Source organism: Nilaparvata lugens, chromosome 3, assembly GCF_014356525.2.
Source record: "Nilaparvata lugens isolate BPH chromosome 3, ASM1435652v1, whole genome shotgun sequence".
In the NCBI taxonomy this organism is placed as follows: domain Eukaryota; kingdom Metazoa; phylum Arthropoda; class Insecta; order Hemiptera; family Delphacidae; genus Nilaparvata; species Nilaparvata lugens.
Window position 1 is genome coordinate 79,597,935 of NC_052506.1, and position 17,530 is coordinate 79,615,464.

General features: G+C 34.2%; 1 protein-coding gene across 1 annotated transcript in view; it reads left to right on the top strand.

Annotated features, from left to right (window-relative positions):
* The first annotated feature begins 598 nt into the window (after positions 1–598).
* Positions 599–17,530, top strand: part of LOC111056664 — a 131,211-nt gene continuing 114,279 nt past the window's right edge. The window contains exon 1 of the mRNA XM_039424744.1: positions 599–821. The gene's annotated coding sequence lies outside the window, so the exon portion shown is untranslated. The remainder of the gene's footprint in view (positions 822–17,530) is intronic.

Genomic DNA, 17,530 nt, shown 5'->3' on the forward strand with positions numbered 1-17,530 from the left:
CATGAGATTTGGCAGAAATAACTGGAAAATGAATCGAAAATACGTGGTTTTTTGGCCACTCTGTATCTAGCACAAGGAAATTTTGCATAAAGTAATTGGTTCTGGCCTTCTCTTATGTACCCAAATAATATATTAAAAAATCAGAGCTACAATATAAATTGTATGCACCAATGTATATTGTGACTGGACTAAATAGTGAGGTCCACGTTATAATGATATTTTGATTTTGATATAATGACCTTTTGAGGTCCACGTTATAATGACAATACATTATTGGTGTTGGTATCTGTCATCATTTAACAAAGCAGATAGAGCAATCGTTTTCTAACTTTGCTCGATCTATTTTTAACAGTTAATAATACATCAGATATACTGGTATCGGTTATCTTCTATAGAAGGCAGAGAATCGACAACGCTGTTTTCCTATTTTCCTTTACTGCCATTATAACGTAGAGCATAAAATTTTGTTCCGCTAAATTTCAAACTTTTGGCGCTTCTATAGTATCGATATCTTACTATCGAGGTTCTACACAGACTATCAACTCTCGAATGAAGTGCAGAAGGCTTTTTACAGCTGATTGTTGACAGCTGTGGTTGAAGCATTCCCAGTTCTTATCCTGAGTTCTATGCGAGCAGAGCTCTAAGATTTTGCTAGTAAAAAGCTAAAAAGATACAAGATAGCACAAGAATGATTTGGTTGTTGATGTGATATCAAAGTTTGTTTCATGTGAGCTGTTTAATTGCATTGATTCAGTGCGCGTCTGTTCAATACAACTGTAATAGGCATTTCAAGAAGCACATTTATGATCATTCTTCACTTGGTAAGATCATTTTTGGAATTATTCTTGACCTATGATAAGTCCATGACCTAGTAGAGTTATGATACAAAATCAAAATTGAGCTTTTTATAAGATTCATCCTAAAACCTAAGGTTTCTAACTGCGGTTGTTTCCATAATAAGTAAAGTGAGGTCTTAATATTCGTACCAATAGTGTACCCTCCATGTCAACCTAATAATTTCTAATTTATTGATTAATAACTAATATATAACCAGTAGCAGTAATATAAATTACCTGTACTTGAGCTTGTGATTTATGTTCTATTCTCTACTATATTAGCAAAGTGAATTCTTTGATATGAAAGACCGGGCAGTCAAGTTTACAAACTTAAATAGACTAACTTTGAACATGATTGTTTGTAAACATGTGCTTGTAGTCATGTATTTCTAAATGATAAACAGAGAAAACATCCCTAATATGTTGCAACATTAAGTCATCAGTTACGATATTATATTCCACTGCATAATTCAACAATAATTAAGTATATTGTTTCCAGTTATTTTGCAGTAGACCTAGCTATAAGCCTAGTTAATGCATATCCTATTTAGTTTTTAAATTCGTTAATACTGGCATTTATTATTTCATCAGTACATTTTCAGTGACTGCAATGCAAATTGTTAAGTCTGCGGAATCTACTGCATTTTCATTTATATGTGTTTCCAATCTCGTTCACCTGTCATCTCTTGCTGGGTTAACTTATAATGTGTAGCCTACGTTATACGGTACCTACCTATCTATGGATTTCTTGAGGTTCATCTTCAATTTCTTTAAATATAAGTATCGTCATAAACCAATCATTAATAATATATTCAGCTAGCTGAAAGACCACAGAACCGTCACCATTATCCGTATATAACAACAGGTTCATTATCCTTACCTGCCGATTCAACCTCAGCTGCCGATTGTTAACCTCAATTTGTGGTTAATATATTTAGTCCAAGTTTATTAGACCTGTATTAATTTTTAAGTACTCCATGCTGGGACACCAGTGGAACACCAAGTGTCCACGAGGGTCGCGGGGCATTAGTTATTATTGTAATCAATACTGTGGACTTGGACACCAACCGAGACACCAGATTTTGGTGGCGGGGAAGTGGTGTAGCCAGCCTGGCTACCGCTGGGACACCTTTGAAGTGTTACTACTGTCCCAGCTTGCTTTACACATGGATACCACTGGTATCCCAATGTAATACGGGCCTTAAAATGCTACAGGTTGGCAACCCATAAAAGTCCGTATGAGCAACAACAGTGAACACTGTGTGACTATAATCACTTCACTAAATACTCCAATGTACTATTAAACTGCACACTATTAGTGATTGTTCAGTGTAGAATCTACAAGAATGTAGATCTAAATTTACAAGAGTTTTGTTGTAGGATATAAATTTGTAGATTTTTGTAGCCTGTAATAAATACTGAAAATAATGTTCCCTTGTTCAAAGTGTGAAGCTCTTTGACAGAAAATGCGGTAAATTTCTTTCAGTTGTGACTGTAAATAGAAACAGAAACACATCCTAGAAAACTTATGATACAAAATCAAAATTGAGCTTTTTATAAGATTCATCCTAAAACCTAAGGTTTTCTAACTGCGGTTGTTTCCATAATAAGTAAAGTGAGGTCTTAATATTCGTACCAATAGTGTACCCTCCATGTCAACCTAATAATTTCTAATTTATTGATTAATAACTAATATATAACCAGTAGCAGTAATATAAATTACCTGTACTTGAGCTTGTGATTTATGTTCTATTCTCTACTATATTAGCAAAGTGAATTCTTTGATATGAAAGACCGGGCAGTCAAGTTTACAAACTTAAATAGACTAACTTTGAACATGATTGTTTGTAAACATGTGCTTGTAGTCATGTATTTCTAAATGATAAACAGAGAAAACATCCCTAATATGTTGCAACATTAAGTCATCAGTTACGATATTATATTCCACTGCATAATTCAACAATAATTAAGTATATTGTTTCCAGTTATTTTGCAGTAGACCTAGCTATAAGCCTAGTTAATGCATATCCTATTTAGTTTTTAAATTCGTTAATACTGGCATTTATTATTTCATCAGTACATTTTCAGTGACTGCAATGCAAATTGTTAAGTCTGCGGAATCTACTGCATTTTCATTTATATGTGTTTCCAATCTCGTTCACCTGTCATCTCTTGCTGGGTTAACTTATAAATGTGTAGCCTACGTTATACGGTACCTACCTATCTATGGATTTCTTGAGGTTCATCTTCAATTTCTTTAAATATAAGTATCGTCATAAACCAATCATTAATAATATATTCAGCTAGCTGAAAGACCACAGAACCGTCACCATTATCCGTATATAACAACAGGTTCATTATCCTTACCTGCCGATTCAACCTCAGCTGCCGATTGTTAACCTCAATTTGTGGTTAATATATTTAGTCCAAGTTTATTAGACCTGTATTAATTTTTAAGTACTCCATGCTGGGACACCAGTGGAACACCAAGTGTCCACGAGGGTCGCGGGGCATTAGTTATTATTGTAATCAATACTGTGGACTTGGACACCAACCGAGACACCAGATTTTGGTGGCGGGGAAGTGGTGTAGCCAGCCTGGCTACCGCTGGGACACCTTTGAAGTGTTACTACTGTTCCAGCTTGCTTTACACATGGATACCACTGGTATCCCAATGTAATACGGGCCTTAAAATGCTACAGGTTGGCAACCCATAAAAGTCCGTATGAGCAACAACAGTGAACACTGTGTGACTATAATCACTTCACTAAATACTCCAATGTATTATTAAACTCCACACTATTAGTGATTGTTCAGTGTAGAATCTACAAGAATGTAGATCTAAATTTACAAGAGTTTTGTTGTAGGATATAAATTTGTAGATTTTTGTAGCCTGTAATAAATACTGAAAATAATGTTCCCTTGTTCAAAGTGTGAAGCTCTTTGACAGAAAATGCGGTAAATTTCTTTCAGTTGTGACTGTAAATAGAAACAGAAACACATCCTAGAAAACTTTGAGCTATTTGAGCTCTTTGAATTATGACGAATGCCGAAAATTAGTCTTTACAAATATTTACATACTCCACTTCTAAGTTGGAAATCAGTCAATGCAAAAATGAAGCCCTTTGTTTATTTGACTCTCGTTTCCTGACTAAACTGTTAATTCTCCTCTATTTAGATGAAAAGACGACCGGAAATATCTGGCATTCTAACCTTGTCCTATTCAGGTTGAGCTCTCTCCAAGCAACTTGAAAATAAATCTTCACAAGCCAGTTGAACCAATACTCCGAAAAAGTTCAAAAGGAAGATCGATGTTAGTTTATTGACTGTTGACGGCTAAATGCCTTCAGCGCGGTTCGGGAATTCGTTTGTCGATTGTTCAAGGTAGCCCGCCAAAAGTTACTTTCGGGTTTTAAAAATAAACCGCTTCTTTGAAAAATATATGGAATTTATGTGACTGGTGTTGGACTCATAATAAGCTGAAAATAGCTTCCACTCAACTCAACCTACTTGCATGCACTGCGGTTCGGAATTCAGTTGATTATCTCTGGGCTGGAGATTTTTACTCCTATCTATAATATAATAAAGGAAAGAATTCGCTTATATACGTACGGGATAGGAAATTCACGAATGACGCATCATCACGTCTTAACTAGGTACTGGATTAATTATCTTGAAATTTCGCTTGGAGATTCTGAATTTAGCGAGGACTGTACAGGTATATCTTCAGTTCTTCAAGACTTCAGCAGAGACAACTGTTACAATACTTTATTTTTTCTATGATTTCAGTACCTCAAGTTTTCAGTTTGTCACGTGATTTAAACATACCTTTGCGGACCACGGGTCACCTGCTAGTCAAAAATAAAGAGCAGGTTGCTGGTGGGATGATTATAAAATATCTGTAGATGAGTTACAGTAATCTCTGGGCTTTGATTTTATTTTATAGTGAGGTCCACGTTATAATGTGGGAGAAACATAGGTAAGCAGCGTTGTCAATTTTCTGTCTTGCCACTGCCTTTTTTAGAGGATAGCGGATTCCCGGTATAACTGATGTAGTAGTATTAACTGTTCTTTCTTGTTAAAATAATAATTCATATTTTATTTGTCTAGAGAATATATTTTTTTAATGATTTGATAATACATTTTCATATTTAAGATTGAATTTTCTGTTGATTAATTATATTCCTACATTGTTAAAATACGATCTGGTAACGTTGCGGAAATAATAAGGGATAGCGCTATCTGCTTTGCCAAATAATAAACAAGTATATCAACGCCAATGTGAATTAAATACTGCCATTATAACACGTAATCCACTATAGGAATTAGATACGATTTATTTATTTATGTATGTTACAATATTTACTGGCTTATACACTAATTTACATTAAATGACGGTAATGCTAATTATTCAACGAATTTTTCAAAGTATAAACAATTAATCAATGAGAATAAAGATTGAATGCAATTAGAATAACGATGATATAATAATGTGATGTAACTTCATAAATCGGAGGTGTTTCAACAAATAATTGTCGATTCTCTAAGAAGGATATAAAATATCCTCCCCATTAACACACGACTGGGAATAGGAGTAAACAGAAGAACATTTTGATCGCTGATTAAATTAATGCAAAAAATATAGTAAATAATTATTCAGAATAGCAAACTATTATTCAATTAATAGTCACTCACTTGGATGGAATGATGGAGCAAATACAATAAAATAGCTGAAAATGGAAAGCGTATATTCTGTCCTCTGTAATAATAATAAAATGATAAATAATCAAACTAGTAGTATCAAATAATGCTTTCATAATTTGGGAGTCCGGTCTCTCAAGATGTCAAACTATCTCAAGATAAACTGAAAAATTCAATAAATACTGCATCTATTCACACATGTATGAGTTTATCATGATTTATATTCCAATACATTATACAGTAGAAAGAATGACATTTAATTGAAACTATTGATTAAAATTCCTATAAATATGTTAAAAATCTGGTGTGGTGCACTCACACAACTTTCCTTGCTGTTATGAAAATTGATCACCTGACGCTAGTGTTCCCGCGCATCTCAAGTCTACTATTCAAAGATGTGAGCCAGCTGGTGACAGGGCAATAACGCTGAAGACACACGAGGTCTGCTATTCCTTCATAGTGAATGATTCAATAGAATCAACAATTGCCAACAGTTTGCAATTGAATAATCTCATTTTCTCGAATTTTAAGCTTATTTTCAATTTTAGGTGAAAATGTTACTAAACATCAATTGTAGAGATTATCATGCTCAATCTTTTACACTTGGAATTTTTTGTTTAAATTGTATCTGAAGCCTGATAATTGGGAATCTAAAATCAAATTTTGCATACATGGGGCGGAGCTCCTGAAATTTCTACAGATAAGAGACTAATGGCAGTTGATAGAGCTTATCGATGACTATTCTAGGCATGAATTTGATCAAAATCGTTGGAGCCGTTTTCGAAAAAATCACGAAAACCCCTATTTTTGACAACATTTTCGCCATTCCAGCCGCCATCTTGAATTGCATTTGATCGAAATTGTTCGTGTCGGATCCTTATAGTGTAAGGAACTTAAGTTCCAAATTTCAAGTCAATCCGTTAATTGAGAGATGAGATATCGTGTACACAGACGCACATACACTCATATATATATATATACACACACACACACACACACACACACACACACCACACACACACACACACACACACACAGACCAATACCCAAAAACCACTTTTTTGGACTCAGGGGACCTTGAAACGTATAGAAATTTGGAAATTGGGGTACCTTAATTATTTTTGGAAAGCAATACTTTTCTTTACCTATGGTAATAGGGCAAGGAAAGTAAAAATGAGTTTTAAATAGCTCAACAGCTTATGATTTATAAATACTCCAATGCTGCCTCACCAGGAGTGAAATGTATTCAATTATGCAATGACAAAAAGTGGATAAATCATAAACAGTTAGGCTTGGCGCACACCAGTTAGTCAAGACAAGACATGATCAGACAAGTTTAGTCACAATACTTCACATTGTTGCTTATGACGCAACGCACACTAATTAGTCATTGCAATTAGACATGTCTTCATAGGCAACCATGTGAAGTATTGTGACTAAACGTGTCTAACGTGTCTTGTCTTGTCTAGGTGTATGCCCAGCCTAGGTGTACAGGTTACATCGATGCTCTCCTATAGTGAGGTCCACGTTATAATGACAGTATTTGATCAATTTTGGTTTTGCTATCCTTGTCTATCATTTGACAAAGCCGGTGGTACTATCCTTTTCTAGGTTCACAAAGGTGCCAATTATGTTTTTGACAGTGTAGAAATATGATTAATTAATGCAGAGAATCGGCATCGCTATTCTTCTATCTTTATCCACTGTCATTATAACGTGGACCTCACTATAGCTTTCTCCACTGCCATTATAACGTTGGACCTCACAGTGATGCTCTCCTATCTTTTTCCACTGCCATTAAAACGTGGGCCTCATTACAGATTAGGAATTATTAATTTCCTCAAGTGAAATTACATAATTACGTTACCCAAAAAGTATATGAATTATTAATTTCCTCAAGCTCAATCCAAGTGAAATTACATAATTAGGGTACCCAAAAAGTTGAACTCACAAAATATTGAGGTGCGAACTGTACATAATACAGTAAATACAGCTTGAATATTCATTTTTCCTCCACCTACTGTCAAAAGTACTTACTTTACTCCCTGAAACATGATACTAAAGTGTCACTTTTTCGCTCTCGGTACTAAAAAACAGAAAAACTCCCTAGGGAGTAAAAGTGACTCCATTTAAATAACATGGGAAGCATCTCTATTTTAAAAACGTACATTTGGAATAGGTCAGAAGGTCTAAGCTCAGATGAGGAAGCATATAGAGTAGTCATTAAACCAACTAAATTCAATACCTCAACCAGACATTTGATCGATTTATAAAATTTATGTTTGTATGCTGAAATTATTATTACAAACTTCATATCACTATACTAAAAAAATGTATATATTTTTTTCTTTTATTCCATGTTATTCAAAATATCAGCCAACGAATATTACTTATTAACTAATCAAATTTGAAACGGGAACTTCATCATAGCTGTAGTTTTGGCTGTCATTGTTGTTACAACTTCAGCCGACAGATAGTGCTGTCGGAGGAGAACTGAGATTACAAGCCAGCTGTTTCTGTTTACTTTTTAGATTATGTTGTAACCCATTGTTTTGTGTGTTGTAACACACGTTTTTAAAAATTATTTTATTAGCAGTTTTTATAAAAATGTTGTGTATATCACGAGTGAGAAATGTTTTTTCTCCCTCAGGTAAATTGTTGCCCTCGGCTTCGCCTCGGGCTTCAAACTCTTCCCTCAGGGAGAAAAAACAACACTTTTCACTCTAGATATACAAATAACTATTTTTTAGCGAAGAACAGCCGCTTTGAAGCAGTTTAGCGTTGAGAACATAAAGTTTGCCAGTTATAGCGAAAGAGCACGCTTGTTTGTGACTTGAATATTGCCTTTTTACAGTAGAACGCGGCAGCTCTAGCTTTGGAAAACGCCCAGCTTCAGAAATAGACCACTTAGAATGACAATCGCGTAATTTATGCGACAAAAGATGAATGGCACTGCATAGTCGAAGATTTACGGTGGAATCACTTGAATGATGTAAAGTCGTTATGTAGGGAGTTGACTGATTTGAATTTCAAATCAGTGACTTGTTTGTACGGATTCAGATTTCTCGAGAATATTATGAAACCTAAGATCTTGGGGTGGAAAAAGAATTGTATTTGAAACCGGAAGTGAATTGTTTCCAGTCTACAACATGAAGTACCTTAAATAAATAGATAGATGAATGCATTTTATTTGAAATTTAAAACATTAAGTCCCGGTTACACAACAGCCGGTTAAATTTTAACCGTGATTAATGTCACGAGAACCAATGCACAACAACCGGTTAAATTTTAACCGTGATTAATTTCACGAGAACCAATCAGAGAAGGTCTTTTTGAAAAGACGGCTTTTCAAAAAGACGGCTTTTCAAAAAGACGGCTTTTCAAAAAGACGGCTTTTCAAAAAGACGGCTTTTCAAAAAGACCTTCTCTGATTGGTTCTCGTGAAATTAATCACGGTTAAAATTAAGACGGCTTTTCAAAAAGACTGCTTTTCAAAAAGACCTTCTCTGATTGGTTCTCGTGAAATTAATCACGGTTAAAACTTAACCGGTTGTTGTGCATTGGTTCTCGTGAAATTAATCACGGTTAAAATTTAACCGGTTGTTGTGCAACCGGGCCTAAGGGCCGGTTTCCGAGCTCGGGACTCAGCCAAGTCCTAGACTTTGAACAGCTGGAGTCAGAAAATTGGTTTTCCAAAAGGGGCGTAGTCGCAGTCATTGTCGTCATAGTCACGTTTGAATTAAATTTCGAAAAACTAGAAAATTGAACACAAAATAAAATAAAGAGAAAATAGTGTAAAGTTTCAGCTATTTTGAATTATTTAGGAATGTCTAATTTCGTAAAGGAAAAACGTTTCCAATTATAGAAATGAGAAACTAAAATCTAGGACTACTGTTATAAAAGCTGTGACTACGCCCCGTTTTGCAAAGTCAATTTTCTGACTCCAGCTGTTTAAAGTCTAGGACTTAGTTAAATCCCGAGCTCGGAAACCGGCCCTAAAAGTGATTTGGTCTAAGTTGAGGCAGAACCCCCTCTTCCACTTAACCCACGAAATACAGTGTGTGCAAAAAGTAGATTCATGCAAATGATCCGTTCCGTAATTCAGGTTTGAGAAGAAAATTTTACAATTTCCTTCTCAAATATACTGTCAATAACAGGTATACACTGCAGAATAGAAGTGTTAACCCCCTATGGTTAGTGACTTTTCCAACACTCTGTAGGTTATTGCATGATAGTTTTGAAAGACAGATCCAACTTCTATAGGTTCACATGAAGCTGTAGTGAGGTCCACGTTATAATGACAGTGGAGAAAGATAGGAGAAAAACGTTGCCGATCCTGTCAATGTCTTCTATAGACGGTAGCTGATACAGGTTTATTGATGTAATATTAACTGTTCATTCTCGTTTAAAATTATCATTTAAATTTATTACGCAAGAAATAATATTTTTCAATAATTTTATAATAAATTTTCATAATTAATATAAAATATTTTGTTAATAAATATTATTAAATCTATAGAGAATTATGGAATATTCATACTGCAGAAGAAAGCCATTAGGATAATTTATAAGATTAATACAATGCTTTTGCAGACCTTATTTTAAAGGAAAGAGATTGCTGACGGCTCCTGCTATTTATATATTAGATTTAGCAATCTTCGTTTTTAAAAATAGATGAATGTATGAGGAGAACCAGGTGAGTCATCCCCATAATACACGATTTAGAGGTTTTGTTTACCCACATCACAGACTAAGCCTGCTGGAGAGTGGCCCGTTTTATATGGGAATGAAAATATTTAATTCAATCCAATCTCACATAAGAGAAATTGATGGCTTGAAGGAGTTCAAAAAAACACTCAAAGAATTCCTTATTGTATTGGGTCCGTACAGGTTAGCAGACTTCCTTGTTGAATAGTGTTTGATTGATGTATGTTATGTGGGATCTGTTGTGTTGAAATAGGAGGGATGGTAGATATTAGATTAAACTTTGACCTGTCATATACTGCGGGATCGTTGCTCCCTTAATGCAGTTCAGTAATTGTGACGAACAAGAAAAGTAAAGACGATCTGGCTACAGCGCAAAGCAAGAAAGAGATAGCGCTATCCGCTTTGTTGAATGATAGGCAAGGATAGCAATACCAATGCTAATCAAACACTGCAATTATAACGTGGACCTCACTGTAAAACAGAACAACAACAAAATTTGTACTGAGGTGATGCATGATTGACCGAGCGAAGTGAGGTCTAAGATTCAAGTCGACGGTTTGGCATTTCTCTTAATGTTTAAATGTTCACCGTAAATGTTTGAATGTTTAAATGTTTATATTATTATGTTGCGCATTTACCGCGAAACGCGGTAATAGATTTTCATGAAATTTGACAGGTATGTTCCTTTTTTAATTGCGCGTCGACGTATATACAAGGTTTTTTTGAAATTTTTCATTTCAAGGATAATATAATAGGAAGAAGGAGCCTCCTTCATACGCCAATATTAGAGTAAAAATCAGACTATAGAATTATTCATCAGCTGACAAGTGATTACACAGATGTGTGGAGAAGCCAGTCTATTGCTGTATTTCCATAAGGTCTACAGTTTCAATCAGGTACTTGTGAATGAGAATACTGCGTGAGGTCTACTGTTCACAGAATTACTAGTTAAAATACTATCAAAAAGTCTATTACAATCTTCATTTAAAAATTGAAATAGACAAATATTATTGACACATGAATAGATTGTTTAGGTCCTAATTTGTAAGGTACAAAGTAGATTTAACAAACCCTTCTTTCAATTTATTAATCTATTTATTATTCATTCAACTCCCAGCGGTACAATACCTAAAAAACAATAAAAGAAACTACAGAAAAAGTTAATTATTTCCAGGTTCACCTCAACTTTTTAGTAAATTGAATATTATTGTTATAAAAATTACTTTAAATAAAATCAAGTCCATTTTGTCATATTCATAATTGATACTAAGCTAATTAAATTACTAAACTTAAATCAATATTTATCTCAAAACTAATACAATAGCTTATATAATCTATCTAGATATATGGTTAGGTAACCTAACTACCTCCCACCTTGTAGACCTATTCTGAATCTATTCAGAACAGCGCATCATTATTAACTTACAATACAGTAGCTCATTTAGTATCTTATGACGTAATAGTAGTCCCTAATACTTAATGGATAGTTACTCACACCTTCTAATTCTCCCTAATACTTAATGGATAGTTACTCACACCTTCCAATTCAAATAGGACACACACCTCGCATGGGAATCTGCAGATTCAATGATGCAATATTGATTGTTGGCTCAGAATTGAATGCTAGCTCAAGACCAATAGATGATACAGCTATATTAGAACATCTATCTGTCACATGCTTGTTTATACATCATGCCTTATTCATTTATTGGTGCAAAAATCACTTTAGTCATGACTCAATAGAGAGAGAATAGGGAGAGAAAGAACATGGTTGAGGTAGCAGCTATTTATGATCAAAATTCATTTTCAATAGAATACAATTTTCTTGTACTGATGATTCATTATAAAAATACTGTCACTTTTTCACTTTCCTTGCCCTATTACCATAAGTAAGGAAAGTCAAGTATTGGTTTCCGAATAAAATTAAGTTACCCCAATTTCCAAATTTCTATATGTTTCAAGGTCCCCTGAGTCCAAAAAAGTGGTTTTGTGTGTGTGTGTGTGTTGTGTGTGTGTGTGTGTGTGTGTGTGTGTGTGTGTGTGTGTGTGTGTATGTGTGTCATTGATAAGCTCCATCAACTGCTACAAGTCCCATATCTGTAAACATTTCAGGAGCTCCACCCCATCTATGCAAACTTTGATTTTAGATTCCCAATTATCAGGCTTCAGATAAAATTTAAACAAAAAATTCCAAGTGGAAAAGATTGAGCATAAAAATCTCTACAATAATAATTGTTCAGTAACATTTTCACCTAAAATTGAGAATAAGCTCGAATTTCGAGAAAATGTGTTATTCAATTGCAAACTGTTGGCAACTGTTGATTCTATTAAATCATTCACTATGAAGAGATAGCAGACTTCGTGTGTCTGCAGCGCTATTGTCCTGTCACCAGCTGGCTTAGATCTTTGAATAGTAGACTTGAGATGCGCGTGAACACTAGCGTCAGTTGATAGATTTTCATAACGGATAGGAAAGCTGTGTGAGTGCGCCACACCAGATTTTTGCTATTAAAAAGAACGACTAGAAGTCTTTTTAATAGCAAAAAGTGATTTAATAAAAAGCAGTTCGTGATGGAAATCAACATTGAAGAAAAGTACTGTAGGCTATTTCAATTTCAATTTATTCACCAAAATACATTCATAAAATGAATGAGATATGCACAGAGATTTTGAACACATCTGATTGTGGTTGGTACAAAACAAAGGAAAATAATTAAAGTGACTATTGTAAAAATTATTTGCTATTTTCTAATTAGTATTAGAAGTTCAATAGGAGCCGTTAGCTAACTTTAAAATAATTATGAGATGTCCATTCCAAAATTATTTGTTTTTTCATAATTCTACAGGTTGTGAAACATTCAATTTGTTGACTCACATCTATAATTCAAACAGTTGGAGTGAGACTAGGCTGGTCATTCACCGATTAGTCAAGACAAGACTAGTCACGTTTAGTCACAATACTTCACATAGTTGCTTAAGGAGTTATGTCTAATTGCAATGACTAATCAGTGTGTGTTGCGCCATAAGCAGCAATGTGAAGTATTGTGACTAAACGTGACTAGTCTTGTCTTGACTAATCGGTGTGTGACCAGCCTAAGAGTTTCTCCTTTATCAGTAAATCATTCATATTTATTTACACGTAAAGCTGCGTTTACACCAAAGTTATTTACAAAATTATTATTTTTCCGCCCTTATAGATTCTATCCTATACTATTAAACGAGCAATTTCTGTTTAGATGTTTTTATGTTTATATAATATCTGTATATGACCGGATCTCGAAAACGGCTCTAACGATTCTCACGAAATTTGGAACAAAGTAGGTTTATGATATGAAGATTCGATTGCACTAGGTCTCAACCCTGGGATAACTCGCTGAAGGACATTAAAAGGATAAATACGTCCTTGGAAAAACAGCTGGAGATTTTGTCGTCTGTCGATACCGTAATGGAAGAGAGTGAACGAGTGCATGTGTGGGATCCAGCTGATCTCACGAGAAGAAAAATTCAGCAAGAGTAACTTATTTTCGTTTATTTCTCTTTTTTTAGGAATCATGTTTACTTCAGAAAGTCCAAAATAGTAACAAGATGCTGTTAGTGTAGAATAGTACATGGTATATAAACAAATATTGTAGCAAACATAGTAAATCGAATTCATAGTATATCTATCTATTTGTAAAATTGATGATGTGTTGTGCGTTGGTGATGGAAGTGGTAGGGATGATGAGAGGATAATACAGGGTTATCATAAAAGAATGGTGCGGTTTCGAACATTGTTTAAAGAAAAACCAAATTACTTACAGTTAATGTTTTTTATTGACCTAATTTGTCGTCTGAAACAGTTTTTTTATATGATTAATAACTTTCAATAAGTGCGCCCATAGTCGCTCGACAAATGTCCAAACGATAATAAATTTCTCTCTTTACATTCGATAACATTTCTCCGATGGTTCTCATTGGTTCTTCAATCCTGTTTTAAAGTGGTTTAGTTCACGATTTCTTGTGAATAAACAATGTTTTTGATGTAAATTTACAAGAAAAAATCTACCTGAACCACTTAAAAACAGGATTAATGAAGCAATGACAACCATAACCAATGTAATGTCAGGAGAGAAATTGATTATCGTTTGGATATTTTGTCGAAAGACTAAAGGCGCACATATTTAAATTTATCAATTATGTAAAAAACTGCCTGAGACGACAAATTAGGTGAATAAACAACATCAACTGTAAGTAATTTGGTTTTTCTTTAAACCATGTTCGATACCGCACCATTCTTATTTATGATAACTCTGTATAACTAAACGTAATCATAGCTTTAGGTGGGTTCCTAACCACTCATATGCTTGTTGAAGTGATTTCAATTTTGGTCAAAAATAGTTTAAGAACATTGTCATCTCTAATTATTCAGGTGATATTCAGGTTACAAAATCAGCATCTGATCAACATTGGTTTGCTATCCTTATCTGTCACTAGACAAAGCAGATAGCTGTAACCTCTTCCAACTTCGTACCGTTTTCAAATCGCTTGTAGACTTCGGATACATGGGGTGCTACTAGAATATTAGTTCTCATATACGAAAATATATTATTGAAGCATGAAAATATTATTTTATTTGAGACTAGCAGGTACCCGTGCTCCGCAAGGGTCTACATAAAAACTTGATAAACTGAAAACATGACCTACAACACAGCTGAATCTTGGAGAATTTAACATATAGGCCTATAACCATCCTCGGTAAACTAATAATCTATAATTACGCAAAATTTCAAGTTAATCAGTCCAGTAGTTCAGATGTGATGAAGCGTCATTCGTGAATTTCCTTTCCCGTACGTGTATTAGCCATTTCTTTTCTTTATTACTTTCCTTGCCCTATTACCATAAACATTAAAAATTTAAGGTTCCCTAATTTCATGTTTTCTATACGTTTGAAGGTCCCCTGAGTCCAAAAACATGATTTTTGGGTGTTGGTCTGTGTGTGTGTATGTGTGTGTGTGTATGTGTGTGTGTGTGTGTGTGTGTGTGTGTGTGGTGTGTGTGTGTGTGTGGTGTGTGTGTGTGTGTGTGTGTGTGTGTGTGTGTGTGTGTGTGTGTATGTCTGTGAACACGATTACTCCATTCCTAATTAACCGATTTACTTGAAATTTTAAACTTAAGGTCCTTATACCATGAGGATCCGACAATAAGAAATTCAATAAAACTCAATTCAAGATGGCGGAAAAAATGGCGGATAATTACTAAAAAACCATGTTTTTCACGTTTTTCTCGAAAACGGCTCTAACGATTTTCTTCAAATTTATACCATGGATAGCTATTCATAAGCCCTATCAAATGACATGAGTCTCATTTCTGGGAAAATTTCAGGAGCTCCGTAATATTCTTGAGAAAAATGGCGGATAATGACTAAAAAGCCATGTTTTTCACGGTTTTCTCGAAAACGGCTCCAACGATTTCCTTCAAATTTATACCATGGATAGCTATTCATAAGCCCTATCAAATGGCATGAGTTTTTTTTCTGTGAAAATTGCAGGAGCTCCGTAATATTCTTGAGAAAAATGGCGGATAATTACTAAAAAACCATGCTTTTCACGATTTTCTCAAAAATAACTTGACCGATTTCTTTCAAATTCATACCCTGTATAGTTATTTTACTTTATTATTTTTCTGTTTTTTTCTCTTAAATATTCATATTAATTAAAACTTTTACAATATTTCCATTCATAAATAGATCCTTAGTTTAATCAATGAAATTAACGTTTTGGTAGAGAGTTAGTGGGAAGGATATTTTTAATATTCTTTCCGAAGAATGGACATTGATATGTCCAAAGCTCCGCCAATTTATGTAGATGCATAACAATGTAATTATCTATAGTTATTATATTACAAATTGCTTTTTCATATCATATACAGTTCAATAATTATTTTCTTAGTCTATATTATGTAAATTATCTATAATTTTGCTGTATTGTAAGCTATTGTATATAAGTGTATAAGCCAGTATATATTGTAATCTACATAAATAAAGTACTCAATCAATCAATCAAAAACCGTGTATATACGTCGACGCGCAATTTAAAAAGGAACATACCTGTCAAGTTTCATGAAAATCCATTGTCGCGTTTTCCCGTAAATGCGGAACATAGATATATACAAAAATATGAACGTAAAGAGAAATGCAAAACCGTCGACTTGAATCTTAGACCTCACTTCGCTCGGTCAATAAATATCGGATCATAGGGAGTAATTTACCGGTATAACTTGAATCGCAGATGCTACTGTATCTACTCTAGGAGGCGGTGGAAGAAAAACGCGACAACTACGCTGCTCTATCATTTTCACTGAACTTATAACGCGAATCTCGCTATATAGGCTATTTATAGTGAGGTCAACGTTATAATGACAGTATTTGATTAACATTGGTGTTGCTATCCTTGTCTATAATTCAACAAAACCGATAATACTATCCTTTTCTAGCTCCACAACGTTGCCAAATCCGTTTTTAACAATGTTAAAATATAATTAATCAACGCAGACAAACGGCAACGCTGTTCTCCTATTTTTATCCACTGCCATTATAATGTGGACTTCACTATAGTGGATGATTATAATCATAGTCGTTATCAGCAAACTTTATTTATTTAATAGAATAGAATTTATTTTTATTTGATCATTCAGAATTACACAACTTACAGAAAAGTACCACTAGCTTACTAAAAAAATTGCTCTGTTTCGCTAAGCGCTAAGGTATTCTCAACGCCAGCATCATTGGTATTCTCAACGCCTCACAAACAATTTTCTCAAGTTAGTAGTGTTGTTGTTGCAACCTACAGTTCTAGATGGCTTCCGAACATAGGCCTACGGGCTGTGAGTGCTTCAGGTTCAGTCCTAGAGCATAGTCATAGTCATTCCATAGTCAACCAACGGTTAAGTTCTGAAGGGGAGGGTATCCTCTTTACCTTCTCTGAGAATGGATTTCTTAAGGTCCAAACTTCACCGTTTCATGTGAAAACATTACAGTAGTACCTTGATTTTCGCATATTTCATAATTTGTCTTGCTCTATATTATTGTAGAACTCTTTAGTTTATGATTCACCATGTTATTTTACTGCTACTGGTTTTTTAACGCTAGAACGTAAGTTGAATTTTGTTTAAATCTTATTATTTTATCTTTCAATGTTATTACATTAGTGTCATTTGCATTGTGAATAAATGAAATAAATGTTTTGTTAACACATGAATCTGAATTTGAACCCTCCAAGTTTGTCCAACTTCAACGTCCCAATCATCCA